This window comes from Neolamprologus brichardi, chromosome 7 (genome assembly GCF_056152115.1).
Source record: "Neolamprologus brichardi isolate AB-2024 chromosome 7, ASM5615211v1, whole genome shotgun sequence".
Lineage (NCBI taxonomy): Eukaryota > Metazoa > Chordata > Actinopteri > Cichliformes > Cichlidae > Neolamprologus > Neolamprologus brichardi.
The window spans coordinates 10,792,466-10,810,696 of NC_142110.1; the positions used below are offsets into that span (position 1 = coordinate 10,792,466).

Genomic DNA, 18,231 nt, shown 5'->3' on the forward strand with positions numbered 1-18,231 from the left:
TTATTACTGAACACTGAACTCTTCACAATTCCATTAACTGGCCGGGCATCATAAATCATGCACACACAGTGTTGCTCTCCTGGTTACCATGATGATGTTATGTACACACTCAGAAATGCACCAGGTTTTGTTATGATATCATACAGCACGTCTTCTGCCCCCCAGGCTAAATTTTCAGGCTCAGTTTCCATCACCCCAACGACACCAACAAACTGTAAATGAGACTTTTTTTATTGCCATGACAAAAGATGTGATCACTGAACTCCTTTACCCGACAGCGTGACATTAGCGACGACAAGACAATAGACCTTTCCCTGCATAACTAACAACAAGTGTCCCATCTCTTACCAAACACTGACATATCACATCTCCTCTAATAATGCTGGAAGAATGCCATTGAAACAAACAAAAGGGTGTACACTTACAATTATTAATCCAGATCGATGTTTCCACCGAGTCCATGGTATTTGAAAGAGTGTGTGTGAAAACCTTTGCCTTCAGGGTGTGTGAATGAGAGCGCATGTGGATGAGTGTGCAATGAGTCTAGCTTTGTGTTGGGGATTGGAGTAACAGAAGATGAGTTTAGACGAGCAGTAATATCAGCCCTTTCTACATTAGTATTACATCATTATTATTTCTAATTCTCTGTTTTTTTAAAGGTAAATTGCACTTGTATTTGTGTATCTTAAATAGTTATAGGCGATATTGAAAAACAAGCATACTAATGTGTAAAACTGTTATGTGTCACAAAAGCACCTGGGAGGAGAAGAGTGGCGATGTCAGCCAGTCTCAAAGGAGAAGAGGGCTGATACTGGGCATGCCCGCCTGCTACCTACCTCCTTGGGGAACCTGCGAGTACAAAGTATTTAGCAAGAGTAAGAGATTGGGAAGAAGGTGAATGAAGAGTGTAGACTGGGAACTATATTGTAGAGGCAAATGCCTCCCAAAGGAAAAAGAATGTGATGGGATATAAACAACGTACCACTGAGATTGAACCAATAAAAAAAGACTCATCAGTAAATCATTCATGGAGTATGTGTGACTGACTGTGAGTTCCAGATGCCACAGACATATAAAAGGCTGCAGTATGTACAGCTTGTGGTTCCCAAATGACAAAGATTTACAACTTTCCAAAGTGCTGTACACAGTAGAACAGCCTGCCTGGTAACCATTCAGAATATACCAACAGAGCAGCAAATATTTCCTTTCCAACTGTCCAACTCATGACTTCATGTGACCTGTTTCTTGTAAGTGCTCATTCAGAAAACACTCACACATAAAAGAATATCAACGGCTATTAAGCAGAGTTGTGTCATGACATCAAATTAGCGTAGTTCTCTGTCAGAGATCATTAATGTTATGCCCACTGGGCCTAGACTGCAATCCACTGAGCTTACCAGCTTGTACACACACACACACACACACACACACACACACACACACACACACACACACACACACACACAGAAATAGAACCACATAAAGTCATGGTGTTGCATGTGGTTTTCATCACCATCCACTGTCACCACCATGCGGCAATGGAACAGCCACATCTCCTGCACCTACAGAGCAAGCAATTTTAAAATAGCTCACATCCCAGAAAGGCCACCTCTGAGGCAGCATTTCCTACACTTAATTTATTTGCACATATTAGTCTCATAAAGTAAAAACACATGAATGACACTGTGCATGAAAATTCTGTCAACCCACATGTAATCGTAGACATTTAGATTTATTTAATTCTATCTGTTTGCATTATTAAATTAATATCAGAAGATGCAAAAACTATGATACAGGATGTCACAACTATGGCGAGTCTTATGTGTTAGTACAGTACTCCTATTGTGTTATTACAAATAGATGTGAGAGAGGAGTATAGATTCATTTTGGAATGCAATAAAATTCAAATTCGAGATTTTGACCCAACCCATCTTTGTGAGTTCTGACAAGTTCATAAACCCTGTAAGACCCCTTGAGACCATGTTAGTATTGTGAACTTAGGATACTGTTTAGCCAATGATAAGTAAAGAAACCACACAACAAGCTTTAAATTCCACAATGACAGAAAAAGAGCTGTTTTCATCATGTCTCAATAGTGGAACTAAGGTAGCTGTTTTTATATATTCAGTACTGTGGAAAATCTTGAGCCAGCTCTCATTATTTTTCTCTTTATTTTTTAAGAAAATTTTAAATACGTATAGTGATTTATTGAAACATAAGTTAACATGGCCACCTTTGTTCTTTAACACAGTCAGAACTCTTTTGGACAAGCTTTTAATTTCTTCAGGTAGCCTTCGCAAATAGTTACCTAGGATGTAGAATAATAAAAAGCTTTCTTTATTGGCTGGTTTCTGTTGTATTCTCTGTCAAGAAGATCCAACTCTGCTTCAATAATATTGAGGCCAGGGCTTTGGGTGTGCCTTACATTTGTTTGTCTATCCATGCATTAGTGTGTTTGCAATTGTGGCGTAGAAAGACACTAGTGCACGTCACTTTCCAGATAACAATGCGTGGTTGATATTATCTGACCATACTTTTCTGCATTTATAATTCCATAGGTTTTCTTTTCATCTCCAACACAACTGGCTGAAATAAAGGCTCAAATCATGACAAAGCCTCCACCGTTTTTACAGATGGCTGTGGACACTCACTGTCTTACCTCTCTTTGTGTTCATCACTCCATAATATCTGTTGCTACTGATCACTGTTTCAGCTCCTTAAGAATAGTTTCTTCCATTGAGACTATTTCCGATAAGCGTTCAAAAAACAAGCCTCTCTGGTCCTATCTTTTCTAGATTTTTTTTTTTCATTTCTTAAGGACACGACTCTCAGATACTGTTCAGCAAAATACTATTTTATGCCTGTCAAACTGTGTTAACTTTGGCATTGTTCATAGAATCAACTAGAGAAATGGGGACATAATTATGTGTTTTTCCAACAGGTTTTTGCAACTGCTAGTCACAGGTATACAATTTAAAACTGGCTCTAATCTATATTGTCTGTTATGTATAAACACAACATGCTGGAATGATTCATAGTTCAATGTGAAGTATCTTAACAAACACAAGGTATAATGAATGGACTGGAAATGAATAAAAAAGTGATTAATGTAAAAAGAAAGATCTTAAAAGACGTTCAGAAAGTCTGAGGAATTATCATTCAAGACCACTTTACAAAAATTACAAGAAAGTCTGGTTCCTTTACAGAAAAATATCAAGAGTGGGTCAAAGCTTTTGCCAGGTATTATGCGGGTCTCTTGCAGCACATTTGAAAAAAAAAAAACATCAAAAATAAAGATATGTTTTTATTTAGTACTATGCAGTCATTTCTGCTTAAGTTGTCTCCAACAATGTATACATGCATGCAGTCATTTGGGGTTGGTATTATTGCTGTCTAGTAGTGTGAGTATTTATTTCTAAAATCAGGTCATTACTAAGACCACAGCAACCAATGCAGACTTGGCACAAGGTGTGTGAGTAACTGTTAAAATTTTTTACCATTGTTATTATGTTTTTACCACATGAATGATTTCACTACATGATAAACAACTCAATTATGCCCCTAAAATAAATGGATGGAATGATTGATCAAATGGCTACAAAAGTGATTCAATGCTTACAAATTCATTTTCAGTTAAACGTGTGTCTATGTAGAGTGGGTAGAAGCTGAAATGGGTGTCTGTCCTGGTCCCTGTCCCAGGCTGCGCTCACCAGGGTCATGAAGTTATCCAGTGTCACCACAGGACTATTGGATGGCTGTCAGCGCGCTAAATTAAAAACCACAAGCACGCAGCATTTAATTCTGGTGTTTTTACCCCTAATGGAGTGGGACTGCTTGCCGCCATGGTGCTGGGAGATGTGTGTGTGTGTATATAGATGGATAAATGTGTGTGTTCTTGATTACCTGTACAAAGCCCCTCTGTACTAACTGTTTTACTGTCTTTCCTGCCTTTCTTCATAATGTAGCAGAGCCAGAAAGAATGATCCAATCTAGCACTACATAAAAAACCACAGATGAATCCTTTATTGCCTGTGACCCATTTTTTTTTTCTTATAATAGAAAAAATGTATGATGAGTTGATGAACTGAGGCCTAACCCATTCCATCAGCAATGTCTAATTTAAATCAAATTACTCCAAATGGCAGGATAATTTAAGCTCACCAAAAAGTCACGAGTCTAATGAAAATCAAGGAACAAATAGCCAAGAGACAGTACAAAGTCTTTAGAGATAATTGTATGTCTGCACAGATTAGCATAGTGTCGGTGCACTTGGTAAACAACAGCTACTCAAGGCTCCAGTGTGATTTGTGGCTTAACAACAGAAGAGCAGTAGACCCCGTTAGAATGTTTACAAGCTTAAAATGAAACTTAATCGCCTAAATTGGACACTGTTGAGTAATTAAAGTTATAAGTAAAACTTCTGTGAAATCAGCAGTTTTGATTAAATGAATAGAGTTTTGGTGTGAGGATGTTAATGTGAACTTTTAAATACTCTGCGAATTCCACATGCACGGACCATAGCAGACCTTTGACTAGTAATAAAGCATATTTGTGTTCAGCCTTTCGGATATGTGACATTTCTCCGACCTCCATTGTAAAAGAGCACCGCACAATCAAGATTCTGCAGATGGCCTTTAACTACCTTGGTAATGGAAACGTGAAGAGAGAAATGAATGTGACTGGGCATTAAAAAGGGGGATAAAATTGTGATGACATAACTTCTAACCTTTTTTGTGTGGAGTTGGCATGTTCTCCATGTGCCCGTGTAGGTTTTCTCCAGTACTCCGTAGTTTGAAACTGCAGCTTCAATAGGATATAAGATCCATTTGGGGATCCACAGGAGGATGCATGAGATAAATGATAAACTATTATTTTGTATGTAACCCAAAAAGCTGCTTTAAAGGTTTGATTTTGTACATTTTTGGGGATGTTATCTACTTTTATCCTTTTCCCTACAGTGTCAAATTGTATCTTATGGAATAGTTTTTGGAGAAGTGACAACGTTTGAAAATGTCTTTTACATCCTATCTTTATGTTCAGCATCAACAAAGTACTAAGGACTAATTGCTTGCAGCACTGAAACTGCACAGCACAAAAATATAATAATCCTGGATGAATTGAGACAAATTCTTCTTTCCTCTACTTGGGAATTTGAGACCATGACAAACTGATTATTATCTTACAGTTAATCTCTGACGAATTGCTGCATAAAGTATTTCCTCCAAGAACTTTTACACAGACATTAGCAAAAGCCTGGTCAAGCTTCAGTATATCAAATAGTCAAGATAGTGTTTATAATCTCAAGTCAAACCGTTTTATTTTTAAAAACAAAATAAAATAGAAAAAACTCTCCAAGTATGCCAGGGAAAACTTTTAATAAAGACTTGGGACAGCTTACCTGTCACCATTTGTTATATCCATGTGCAAGACATTCTGATTCCCAACTTTTCACAAGTACAAAAGCTACATCTAGAGTCTTTTCTGACCCACAGGAATACTCCTCAAGCATCACTTCAGGAGATAGTTGGTGTGACAATCACACAATTCCCGAAACATTTTTAAATTTAAACTAACCTTTCCTGTTACTTTTCGGTGAATGCCAGTATGCATTGGATATACACTGTACTATTATTATACTTCCTGTCATGAAAAAAAAAATAAACACAAGTGTATTTTTTTCACTTGTTTTTCTGACAGGTAGTGTAGTACACTTGTTAAGCACTTCAGGTTTGGGAGAAAAATCAATGATTGGGATAAAATACACCTTTTACAATGTGTGAAGTATAAGTTAAAATTCAGACTTCCCTCTGCAAGAGTCTTCTGTGAAATTCCTTGATTACCACAGTTATTGGGCATCATGTCTAAGGACACCCACAGATGTAGCTGCATGTTGAAAGCCATCTCTGACATGGTACCTTGTGTGTGCAGTCATGCAAAGAGCTGGTGTTTTCCATACAGATTTTCATCTTGTCAACAATTAGTCTGGATTTTCCTTGAGGCATTCATTTATTCCCATATGGAAAATAAATAGACAAAACTTATAAAAGACTTGCATAAGATGTGGCCTACTTCATATAGTGAATCAAATAAGGCTTATATGAAGTGGACACTTTCATATATTGTTTTAGTAAGTATTCAAAACATACAAGTTTCATTTATATAATTTTTCTAGGGATCTTATATCTGTTTTCACTCTTGTATGCTTTTCATAAAAATTTCACACAAGACAGATACAAACTTTATAAGATTTGTATATATCTTTTCCATATGGGTTATATATTACATTATCTTCTCCAGTGAGAAAACTGGAAATATCTTAAGACCATATGTTTTTATGGTATTTTCTTTACTGGGAATTTTTTCATCAGTTTTACTTATTAAGAACAGTTTCAATTAAATTCAGTTAAATTCAATTTAATTCTATTCAGTCTTATTTATATAGCGCCACTTCACAACTGTCGCTTCAAGGCACTTTATAATGCAGGATACAGACCCTAAAATTTTAAACAAAACAATAGAAGAAAAAGAAAAGTTGTTGCTTATTTCAGTTTAAATCCTGTCTGTGAGATGTAAAATATGGCAGGGAGATTGTTATTTGACATTGTAAATCCCTCTCAGGTTTTTAGAGTGCATCCTCCCATTGTGTTTACGCAGACATATCAGAGCTCTGGTCAGGCTTCAGCATATCAAATTGCTGGGATAGAGACAGGGTACCTTATGTAGCTCATTAGAGTGGAACCATCTGTAGGGCATTAGAGCTTCAGTATGCACTTCTTGTCCTCAGCTGTATATAAATACACACTGTTCTCTCTAATCTGGCCTGCTCAGCCTCACTGTTTATTTTTTTAACCTGAGACGGAAATGTTTGGTAACTGAATCTGCAGTGGACTTGTGGACTTTTTAGACTGTAGGTGACTAGAAACTGAGGAGTTTAGGTGTGTCCAATACTGATAGCAATTGCAGTCTCCTTTAAAGAAGCCATTTTGGCCTTGAGCAGGTGTTTTGGACAATAAGCTGCTTTAAAAGCACAAGAAGCTTGTTTGGTTCAATTACCAGTAAGTCATGGATTTTTTTAAATCCAGTCTAAGTGGCATTCATAAATGTTAATCTTATACATTGCATGGAGTTTATGAATAATCTGAGAAACTCTAAGTGACACATTTTTTCTAACTGTGTACACCAACAGTGTATGTGAAGTTGAGCAATTGAGATGTCATTGAGCTGACTGTAGACTTAGAGTTTTAAAATGGTCTTGGTTTAATTACTTTAACTCTTAGATTTACATACTAAGTCCTAATTGTAATCAGTGTCGAAAAGGTGGAAAGGTGGAAACAGAGAATTGTCTGCTCATCAGACAATTGTTACCTGTTGAAGTTCTGCTGGGCTGGGGTCAACGTGCGCTCAGCTTTTTGATTTGTAATGATGTCTGCTGTTTTGTTAAGAGTTTATTTAATATGGGTTATTGTGTTGTTTTCTGTTTCAGTTGAAAAATATTACTGCTTCTGTCCTTTGTCCTCTATAATTATGTGTGCATAATTATCGAACTATTATTATTAATCGCTCTGTGAATTTTAGTTAAAGCTTCCTTCAGTCTTTCCTCCTAATCCAGCCTACTTGTTCCAATGCCTGAGACCACTAGTCGCCGGGCTGGTACAAAGTGTCAACATCTTGTCAGCTTTGTTACAGACTAACACCTCTCTTAATTCCAAGTTGGCTGTGAGCTCAAATGGTTCACAGTCAGAGACAGTAAATTAAAAAATTCATCCATGTTCTGATTCCAGACAGCTACTTGGTTCTCTTGGGCTTCAGCCAGTCCACCATAGAAGAAGCAGTAATATTGGTTGGATCCAACAGATCCAACACCTAATCACAAGCACGGCTGCATGTCAACAACACTGAGGTCAATAAATAAATAAATAAATAAATATATTAGAATAACAAGAAGAAATGTCTAAAAATTAACAAATACAGAAATATTAATCTAAGTGAGCTCTGTCTGTTTGTTCTACACTGAGTTATAAGGTAACGGCAACCTGAGAGGAACTTCCTGAACTCAGATGACAAAACTTGTTCAGCATGAATAATAATGGGTTTTTTTTTTGGCTTTTTTATCACTCGATTTTCCCAGAATGAACATAAATCTTTATCTATTCATACACATAAATCCCTGCACTTTAGTTTGGTACCATGTTGGTGCAGTAGCTAGCACTGTTGCTTCACAGCACAAAAGAGTTCAGCTCCACCATCTGGCTGGGGCCTTACTGTGTGGCTTTTCCATGTTCTCCCCTGTGTTTGTGTGGGTTCTCTCTGAGTATTCAGGCTTCCTCCCAAAGTCATACAATTAATGAGTTTAGGTGAACTGATGATTCTAAATTGCCCACAGGTGTGCGTGTGAATGCTTGTCTGTCTCTGTGTGTTAGCCCTGTGATAGACTGGTGACCTGAATATTGATAGCTGGGATAGGCTCCATCCCTGTTGTGACCCTGATAAGGACAACTGGAAGATAATAGATGGGTTCTTTTTTATTTATGTGTGAGTAACTTTCACTACTGTTACTTTTTGTCCTCACTACTGCGTATACTGTATTTTGATCCTCACGAAACAAAATATTTTCACAGTGGTATAAAATAATTATTTCCTTTAACTAATGAATGTTTTGTCCAACAAAAAAAGAACAGTGGAAGAGCAGAAAAGAAGCCATGTCATCTATTCGTCCACTCTAGTTTCGCCACTCCCTCAGGGCATTTTGTCACAGGTGGTTACCGTTTGTGTCTGACAAGGGGGTGATTTATACTCAAAGCAGGAGTGCCACATGGTAGCCATGGTAGGACCAAAGAAACCCCCAAAACAACCTTGTGAACTACACAGTAAAAGCGAGAGGATAAAAAAGTGAGGGTTATTAATAAAATTGAAAATTAAGAGTGAAATATTATAAACATTTTGGGGGGCTTGGGGGCAGTTGGAGCTTAAGTGGGAGTAAGAGGGCACATAAATTTACATATTAGGACTTGCTGCCTTTTTATCCACACTTAATATTAAAGACATGTTTATGTAATGTTTTATTGCAGCGTAAGCATTTACTACCTGACAGGACCTTTTAACAAAATGAGAACCATAGGTCTTCCCACTACAATCAAAGCATGCCGGAATTAATTTCTCCTTAGTTTTACTACAAGTTTTACAAATTTTATAGTAAAAGCATCACATCTTGAATAATAAAAGTAAACAGATTTCTTTGGTATTAACGCCAGGACTGTAACTGGTAAAATGTTGCAACATGTTTATAAAAAATGCTTGCACACAAACACACAGACTGATTATAAGTCATGCAGGGGTCCCAGCTGGTCATCTGTCTAGCCTAAGAGCAAATGAGTAGTTAGCCATTTCAGGACAATGGCCACAGTGTCCATTTGGCTCTGACCCCTCACACACTCCAGGGCAGCATGGAGAAAACATTCACAGCACTGCGGGAGGCCTCAACCAAATGCACACAATACTGGCCCCTGTGACACTGTCCATGCATCCTGTTGCTGTCAGTGCTCTTTCATCTCTCACTCTCTCTGTTTCGTGCTTTCTCTCACTCTTTCCTTGAATTTAAACTCATTTCAGCTACTAATATTTTGAAGTCAAATCACTGAAAACCTTTCTAACCTTAATTGCTCAATTTCATTGAATGAAAATGAGCAATTTAACAGTTAATCAGGAAAAAAAACTATCAGGATATAAATAATTATATAAATTTGGATATCGGCAACAATGGCAGTGAATTAACTGATGCGTTTTTTTCCTTTCTTAAACTACATAATGCACTGCTTTGCCAAACCACTAACCAGAAACAATGGACATCAGAGATGTGAAACCAGAAAGAGGAAAGAGAAAAGCAGAGCCAAAGACATGGGTGTGAAAACAGGTCATATAAGCTGTTGCGTTTGTGTAGGACCAACGAAGCAGGGTGGGGTGAACAAAAACTATATATAACTACAGTGAGGGTACTTTGGTGTGGCTGCTCATCTCTTCACCCTATAACTGACTCCAGCTCTATAAACTAAAGAGGTACTATAGTACAACCACAACTTCCTCTTACCTTTCATTAAAGCCCAAGTTATACAGAGACTGAAAGCTGTGCTGGCTTTACAGAACCATTCATAAATTCATACTTGATCTCAAATAAACAGGTTTCCCACAAGTAATTTTAAAAGCAAATGATTTTTATTCACTTCACTAAAGAGTTTAGAGACAGCTTGTTCCAGTACTTTGTTAAGAAGTAGTGAAATAATCACAACCACATCCTAGTTTATAAATAGCAACACTTTTTAAACATTGGAGCATGTTGTAATGGACCCATTAAATGGTCCATGTTTTTGCAAAAGTAAAGCAAATTTTTGTTTGTTTCCCGACCCTGCAATAGAAAGCTAACCTGTGCAGCTGTCACCGTGACAGCTGGGATAGGCTACAGCCTCACTGGAAAAGATGATGAAAATGGATGAATGTTTCTTTCCAGCTTGCCAGAATGGAAGATAATATAAGAGAGAGAGCTAGGGCAGCACTTCAATCTGGCGTCCTGCTGGTGATTAATGTGTGTGAATGTGAACCTGAACTTGATGGCTCACCTTTGAACACTGGAGGCCACATGCAGACACTAGTGAAAAACGCACAGACACCACACACAGAGTGGAAGAAATAAATAGCTCAAGTGTGAGGGTGGTGAGTGTGTACAGCGTGGGTTGTATCTGTAGTGGGATAGCACTTTTACAGAATTTCAGACCATGTTAATAGAAAATTAGTTTGCCACTATTCGGCCAAGATCATGTAGTTTCATATTCAGCAAAAATCTTTTTTTCATGCACTGATGAATGTGTGCAAAGGTCGGTCTGGGGCACCTTACGCCATGACCTGAGTCCCTCCTTGTATCCATGTCAAATTCTTTATTCCCCATTTCACACAACATCATAAAAATTCTTTATTCCTACCTACTCTCATCCTGCCAACTTTCTCCTTGTCCTTACTTCAGTTCCTATGTCTCTGGGCTTCTGTACTTCTTTTTCCCCTCAAGCACCATCACTTCTTCCCCTCCTCCCTCCCACAGGCTGCACAGTAAAACAGGAGCATGCAGGCTCATGGGAGGCCATTAACCACCAGAAATGCTGTCTTACAGCTCTGCTGCAGTGCAAACGACTGCAGATTCCTTTACACATCCATGAGCCCAATGTGGTAGACCAGCACATAATGTAGCCATACTTTAAATAACTTCTGGCCCTGCATATTCAATACCTACTGAGCTGTGGTCACAAATGTTTGCAGGTGTGTAAAATTAATGGGTGCCAGGATAGAGCGTCCCAGTTAACATCCTTTTAGTATTTCCATTATAGTTTCCATGAGTGTAAGTGACTTTGAGGAGAAGAGAATTGCTTGGCCGCAGTCTTTGTTAGGACAACAATGATGAAATTAAATAAAATCTTTGTCCTCCTGGCTCTTCCTCCATAAGGCTGAAGCTGGCTCCCAATTTTGCATGTGGTCTGTAAGACAATACCATCATTATGAAGTGGTACATGCCCAATTAACCTTTAACCTTAATAGGCAATATATTTTGGGGGAGGCTCAGCTGTATCGCTGATCTCAAAATGTGTACATACACATACTGTAGACACACACAGGTTAAACCTTAAAGGAAAAACATGAGGCATTTTCTGACAGTCACATAAAATAGCTTAAAGAATATATATATGAAACATCTAGTTATGAAGCTGTCAGTGAGAGGCTTGATTAACATTAGCGGAAAATAAGAGGTAATAGCATCACGTTTGGGTTTCCTGCAGCACATGCAGAGCTGCTACCTCCACTTTTTAAATGGAGAGTTTGCAGGAACAGCAAATGTATACGAGCACAAGTACAGGCCTTTTTTTCTTTATGATCTTTGACCTTGCGCCTTTACGTTACCCTAAAAGCTACCTTTAAAAATGAGCTATAAGCTGTTTTATTTTTTACAATGTTAAAAGAATAAAAATACAAGCAATTATATATTTAAGCTCTTAGTCTAACAGCAGAGAAATATGATCTAGCTTGTAGCTAGTAAATATATGATTGCATTCCTAATTGAAATGGGAAACACATGGTACAAAATATATTGCTTTACAATAAATTGAAGTTATGTCCTGTTCTTACTACTTAATGTAAAATAGAGCTACTGTGGATTTATGCAGATGCTATTGACAATACCATAAAAATCCCACTGAGGTATCAGCTTTCTGCAAGATGAAAAATATAATAAGATAAATACTGCTTTCTCTTCATTGCATCAGATGTGAGGCCGTCACCAGTTATATTTCAAGTACAGACAGCCTGCTTAGTTAACACGATCAGCATAACACTTAGTTAATTTAAGTTTTCAATAGGAACATAAGTTTGTACTTTATGTCTTTCTTCAAATTGGCTTCACAGGTAAAGATATTATTATCTTATTAAAGAAGTGTCTTAAGACTCCTTTGTGCGTCAGTGCATGAACGTCTGTGTGTAATGTGACAGAGCCCCGCTTAACTGCTCCCCAGAGACAGGCTTGAAACTGAAGCTAAGAATAGCCCTGGCTGCATTACCTCTTGTAAAGGGGGAGATAAGGGTGAGTTGGAAGGAGAGGAAAGAGTCAAGGGGGCAAGTGACACTGTGCCGCATGGGAGATGACAAGTAGACACGGGAGCCTTAGTCCATTGCAGGACAGCTCTTTTACCTGGCACAGATAGTATATACACATGACTTAACCAGTGACCCTTCCAACCTCTCAGAGACAAGAATGCATGCATATGCACACAAACACATGCAAACACACACATTTTGAAGGTTTTTGGGCACCTTACATGTCAGACATGCTTAACTTTTGTTTTTTGGAAATTAAATTGTAATTTTTAGCATTTTATTGCTTGAGGAACAGGAAGTGGTGTTTAAGATGCCCAAATAACGTTAGGTTTGATGGCATGGCGGGTAGCAGGTAGGTGGAGATACATGAAGGAATATAGTGGCCAGATGTTAAGGAATAAGTTCTTCATTTTAGAATTGTAGTGATCCAGTATTATTAGCACTTTTTAAAAGACAGATGAAAGCTGCATTACTACTTGATCACTGCTGTAATTCCAACATGTGCTTCTTTAACAGACCAACAGGGCTCTTTTTGCTTGTTTTTTTTTTTTTCATTTTTTACAAGTGTCTGGCTTTGAGGATAGATGGATGGGCACACAGACACACACAGAGGAACGACAAAAACAACATATCTCTGGGTGCCATACGGTGTGATCTGTACTACTCGCATGTCACACTGACACATATGCACTCACAGTCTTCTCAGATGTCAGGTGAGAGGTTGTGACCCTGCACTAACAGCTCTGTTTCCTTTACCACTGAATATGAGAACCTCCTCCAGGATCTCTGAATGGTTCAAAAAAGGAAACGCTGCACTGAGTGACCTGTCAAAATAGGTACACGGCAGCACGCCAAGGAATAAATGCATATGTGTACAGTTCTGTGTGTCTGTGTTGACATTAAGAAAATGGAGACATGAATAGCTATATTCATCCCGGCAAAACAGCTACTCCTGGCGATGGTGCTACAGCAGTATTGGTAGTGATGTCTGATAATCACCTGTCATTTGAGATAATTGGGTAATTGGGGTAATGGACTTCACTGTGGTCCACTCTGAGCTCATCATTTCAAACAGGTATGGAAGGTTATATTTATACCATCTACACTAGCTGCCTAGGCATACAAAAGGATGAGCCAGAGGTAATTAGTGCCTGCCTCTGTTTTCATTTTACAGACCAGAGAATGACCACTGAGACAGATAGAAGAAAAGGATTTGAGAGAAAAGGAGAAAAAATAAAGAATGAGCTAAATACAATAAGCAGAATAAGAGCTAAATAACATAAATAAATAAATAAATGAAGCAACCGAAATGCTTTGCCAGGTGTTTAATTGGGACTCGGGGTTATTTAGTGTATGACACAGGGAAAGACAGAACGCATTACCATAGCAGTCTAACATTATGGTCCCGCTGCTATTACAGATTTAATGACACGCTGTGTGGTAGCCAACTACATTTAACCCTCTCATCTGCATAATAGTGCTGCCCTTACAACACTCACAGCGGAGTAATACCTCATTGTAATTAATCTCCCTCCCTTTATCTCTCCCTTGCACCCATTCATGTACACACACTCACACATTTACGCACAAGAGAAATTGACCATTAGCGCACATTTTGCAAAAACGAAAGCACTATAAAGTTTATTCTGCAAATTTGTCCATGTAAAATATTATCAAGCTAAACAAATGTATCCCTCTGACATTACATACCACGGGTTATTATGTGGGCTGTTAAAATCATGGCCGTGTGGGAATTTACTCTATTATCTGTAACTAAAGGTGACAAAGCATGTATAGTTGTTGGGTTGGATGCAGAAAAAATGTATTATAGAAAAAAATATTTTATTTGCAATCTCAACATTGGTGATGTAAATGAGGCAAGCAGCCCGGGTGAATGAACTTTGAGTCCATAGTCTTTGAAACTTTCTATCGTTGCCTAGATAGGTGTCAGGCACAAGTGACAGCAAAGCCAGTAACCAGTGAGCAGCAGTTAAAAACTGGAGAGACTGAATGAATCGTATAAAACGACACTTTTCGCCGAGAATGCTTTGCCATTCATCAAATTTATTGAGACGTTTATTTCTTCTCTTTCTCTTAATAACACTCAGCCACGCACACATGCCTACATACTTATATACTGTAGGGAGCAGGAATCTGAACCACCATAAAATTCATAGCAGGTTGAATGTGACCTCCATTTCTTGCGTGAAATATATTCTCTGCTTATTCCTTCACATATTTCAACTTTAAGCATGGCCAAAAGAACCATAAAAAGGCAGTGAGTGCAGTCATCTATCACTTGCAGAAGGCTACCGAACATTGTCTGTTCTGATGATAGCAGTGCCCTTCATGCTTGCCAAAACTGGTGCCTTGGTACCTCCTTATTATGCAGACACTGGATGTGATTGTAAGCATTTGGTGTTCAGATAAGGGTTAAGGTGGGCATTTGCTGATCCTAAGGACGATTTTGGATGTAAATCCTTTAACTAAATAAATAAGGCAACTTTATGCCTTTCAATATATATAGATATTTGCAAATTTCTTTAGCACATGCAGAAATATTAATCCATCAGCCATTTGTGTGTTTTGTGTTGGTTGGCCCTCATGTTGGAATGCAGGAATGTGCCTGCCATGAAGCAACATGACAACCGACATGCACATGGATTTCAGAAAGACATCAAAGACTGAGCCATATGGGTAGGGTTACCAAAACCACAGGAAGGAAGACGGCAGGAAGGAAGCCGAAATGAAAGAAAGCACATAAATATATATATAAAAAACACAATTCATTTTACAATCTAATATAAATAATAACCATAATAGACTACCATGTGCCTGGTGATGATTAAGGAAAGTAATTAGCTTGCAATGAATGTAGAATGAGCTCATTAAGACAAATGCAGGGAGACTGAGGCTTATCACAGTCAAATACACACTGGCAGCTTCTCCTTTATGAAAGCACTGAATCATCCGTCTTACAAATCTGTTTAAAAAACCAGGAAGCTGTGTGGCGACCTGCTGTGATCACCAGGCCATGACAGCAGTGTTTTGAATGATGAAGTAATGCATGGGTTGAAGAGCAATGGATGTCATTTTTCATTTACATATCTACACAAAAGGCCTGCAAACTGGACCATTTCTCCTTTGATTGCTGTTATTTTCTGAGCCATCTGAATGAATGGCAGTTCACCGAGAAAAGGAATTTCCCTCAGTATCAGCATGGCCCACCATTTATCTGTACAAGTAAAGCTGATTAATACTGAGAATGCCAATATTCACTTCTTACACTCTACTACAGTGCCGTACCAGCACCAAGCGCTGTTGGCAATTGTAAAGAAAAAAGTGTCACATCAAATATATGTCCATTTAATATTGCACTCTGCGTGCAGTAAGGTTACTGCAATATACCTACTGAGATTGTCTGATTTTTGTTATTATTAAGCATGTGGTCTCTCATTTTATTGCTTTTTCTGGAAGTGAACTTTGCCCAGCTTTGGTCTTATGTAATCTTATTGTGAATTTGGCTCGGCACCTGGCAGCTTAAATCAAATTCCCCTTGGTCTCAATAAAACAGTTCTGCTTGGAACTTATCCACTGTGAGACAGAAAGGAACATTGTGCGTGCTATTGCAAAAGAACAACTGATTCTGCGAAAAGGCCAATGTGCCAGTGGAAACCAAGGTAAGCATGCAGAAGTTCTTGCATAAATGTTTTGACTTTAAGTAAACAGACTCTCCAAATTCCTTCAATAGAGACATGAAAATCGAGGCGTGAGTACTCTTGATTGTGCTTAGCAGTACCAAGTGGAAATCCACGGCACTACAGCTGTTATGGTGACAAACATTTTATTTAAGCTTTTGATCTCCCATCACTGGCAGCTCAACACCATTCACACCTCTGGAAAATACTTAGATCATTCCATGCATGCACATACACGCATACCTTGTTTGCTAATGTGTTAAAAAGGGCAATGATACTTTTCCACTGCAAAGGTCCTTACTCTTCCTACCACTAAAATTTGGGCTCTGCAATTTTTTTTCTTTAGCTCAATGTAATTTGTAGGTCAGTGCAGGTGGAAATTGTAATAATTAAACATAACATATAGCTAGAGCAGTACAGCAAACATCAAGATCAGTGAGTATAATGCATTTAGAACTATAACGATATCGATGGATGTTTATTTTTTCTTAAATTAATAACAATAAATTTTAAATAAATCAGAGTAAGTGTAACAAAAAAGAATAAACAATAAAAATAACAATTAAGCACATGTAATATATGAAATTAAGTCCAAATAGCTGTAAAGCACTGATATACTGAAACAATTCAAACCATGTTTAAGGTGTGCACAGGTCTGTTATCAGGTTTGGTGACTTTTCACATAAAAGCTGCACCAACTTAAGCACATATCAACTGTGTATGACTCAAAATCAATCACAGAGAAAATCCAAAAATAAAATTTAATTTTTAAAAAACAAATAACAAAACAATTAAAAAGCAGTTTTGCACACGCTTAGCTCTGTCACTGAGTAAGCAAGACAAGCTTCAACGTGATTTTTTTAACCTGTTGTCACTGGTTATTCTGCTTAACAAGTCCAACAAATGTCTTACCATAGAGTAGATCGAAGGCAGAGTCAAAGAGGAGCATTGCAAGGTGTTTGGTGTCAGCTGTCAAATCCTTGGTGGCATAATGTCATGTGCTTTGACTGATAAAGGAGGAGATGCCATTACATGCCACCAGGCAGAAGAGGTATGCTACAGTAATTCCCTCAAAGTATCCACTTTTCTCTTTCACCTCTCCCTTGCTCTGCTGCCTCCTCTCCCTTTCCTCACATTAACACCTGATAGCTGTGACCACTTATCAGGTATCCTACCCAGTCTCTAAAATCAAAATGTTTAAAAACTCTCACGGTTTTCTTATGTACTCTTTTCTTTCCTTCTTTTTAGGGGGTCCCAGCGTTATTTTTCAAGCGTTTTACAACTGTCAGACAAAAACATCAAAATTACCTTTACTTCTGTGTCTGTATGTGTGTGGGGGACAAACTGACACTCATGGCTTAACCGCTTAACCACTCTATGCTGGCTGGCATTTTGTCCATGACTCCTAACCCTGTCTAACAGTAATGTAATAGACACATATCAAACATACTTCTGTAGATTAAATTAAATATAACCTGGCTGAAAAGAAATGAGAGTAGACATCTGCGCATCCTTTTCTTACAGTCAATATCTATTACATCAGGAAAATATTTTCCAAATGAATTCAGGGCAGGTCATGTGGCTTGACAGCAAAACAAGGATAAAGTAAAGATATGTGACCAATTGGAAAACCAGATTAAAAGGCTAAAGGTCAATGAGGTGTGGCATCAAACTGCACTGAGAGCCATATCGATTTCATGGATATGTACACTGTGGCCCCTGGGATCTGTGGATGCCAGCAGCAATATGAGACACACACACAAGCAAGTGTGCACACATGAGGGTGCAAACTCACATAGTCATATATAAGCGCAACTAGTTAGGAAGATTTTCTGTTCTGGTGTTACATACACAAACAGCTATACTGACACAGTGCAATTCCTAATACAATAAGCTTCATGCTGAT

General features: G+C 38.1%; 1 protein-coding gene across 2 annotated transcripts in view; it reads right to left on the reverse strand.

Moving 5' to 3' along the window:
* The window catches only part of sema3ab (sema domain, immunoglobulin domain (Ig), short basic domain, secreted, (semaphorin) 3Ab), a 61,005-nt gene extending 43,647 nt beyond the window's left edge, over positions 1 to 17,358 (reverse strand). For both annotated transcript variants that reach the window (XM_087843080.1, XM_006789430.3), the window contains exon 1: positions 17,238 to 17,358. The gene's annotated coding sequence lies outside the window, so the exon portion shown is untranslated. The remainder of the gene's footprint in view (positions 1 to 17,237) is intronic.
* Positions 17,359 to 18,231: the final 873 nt, after the last annotated feature.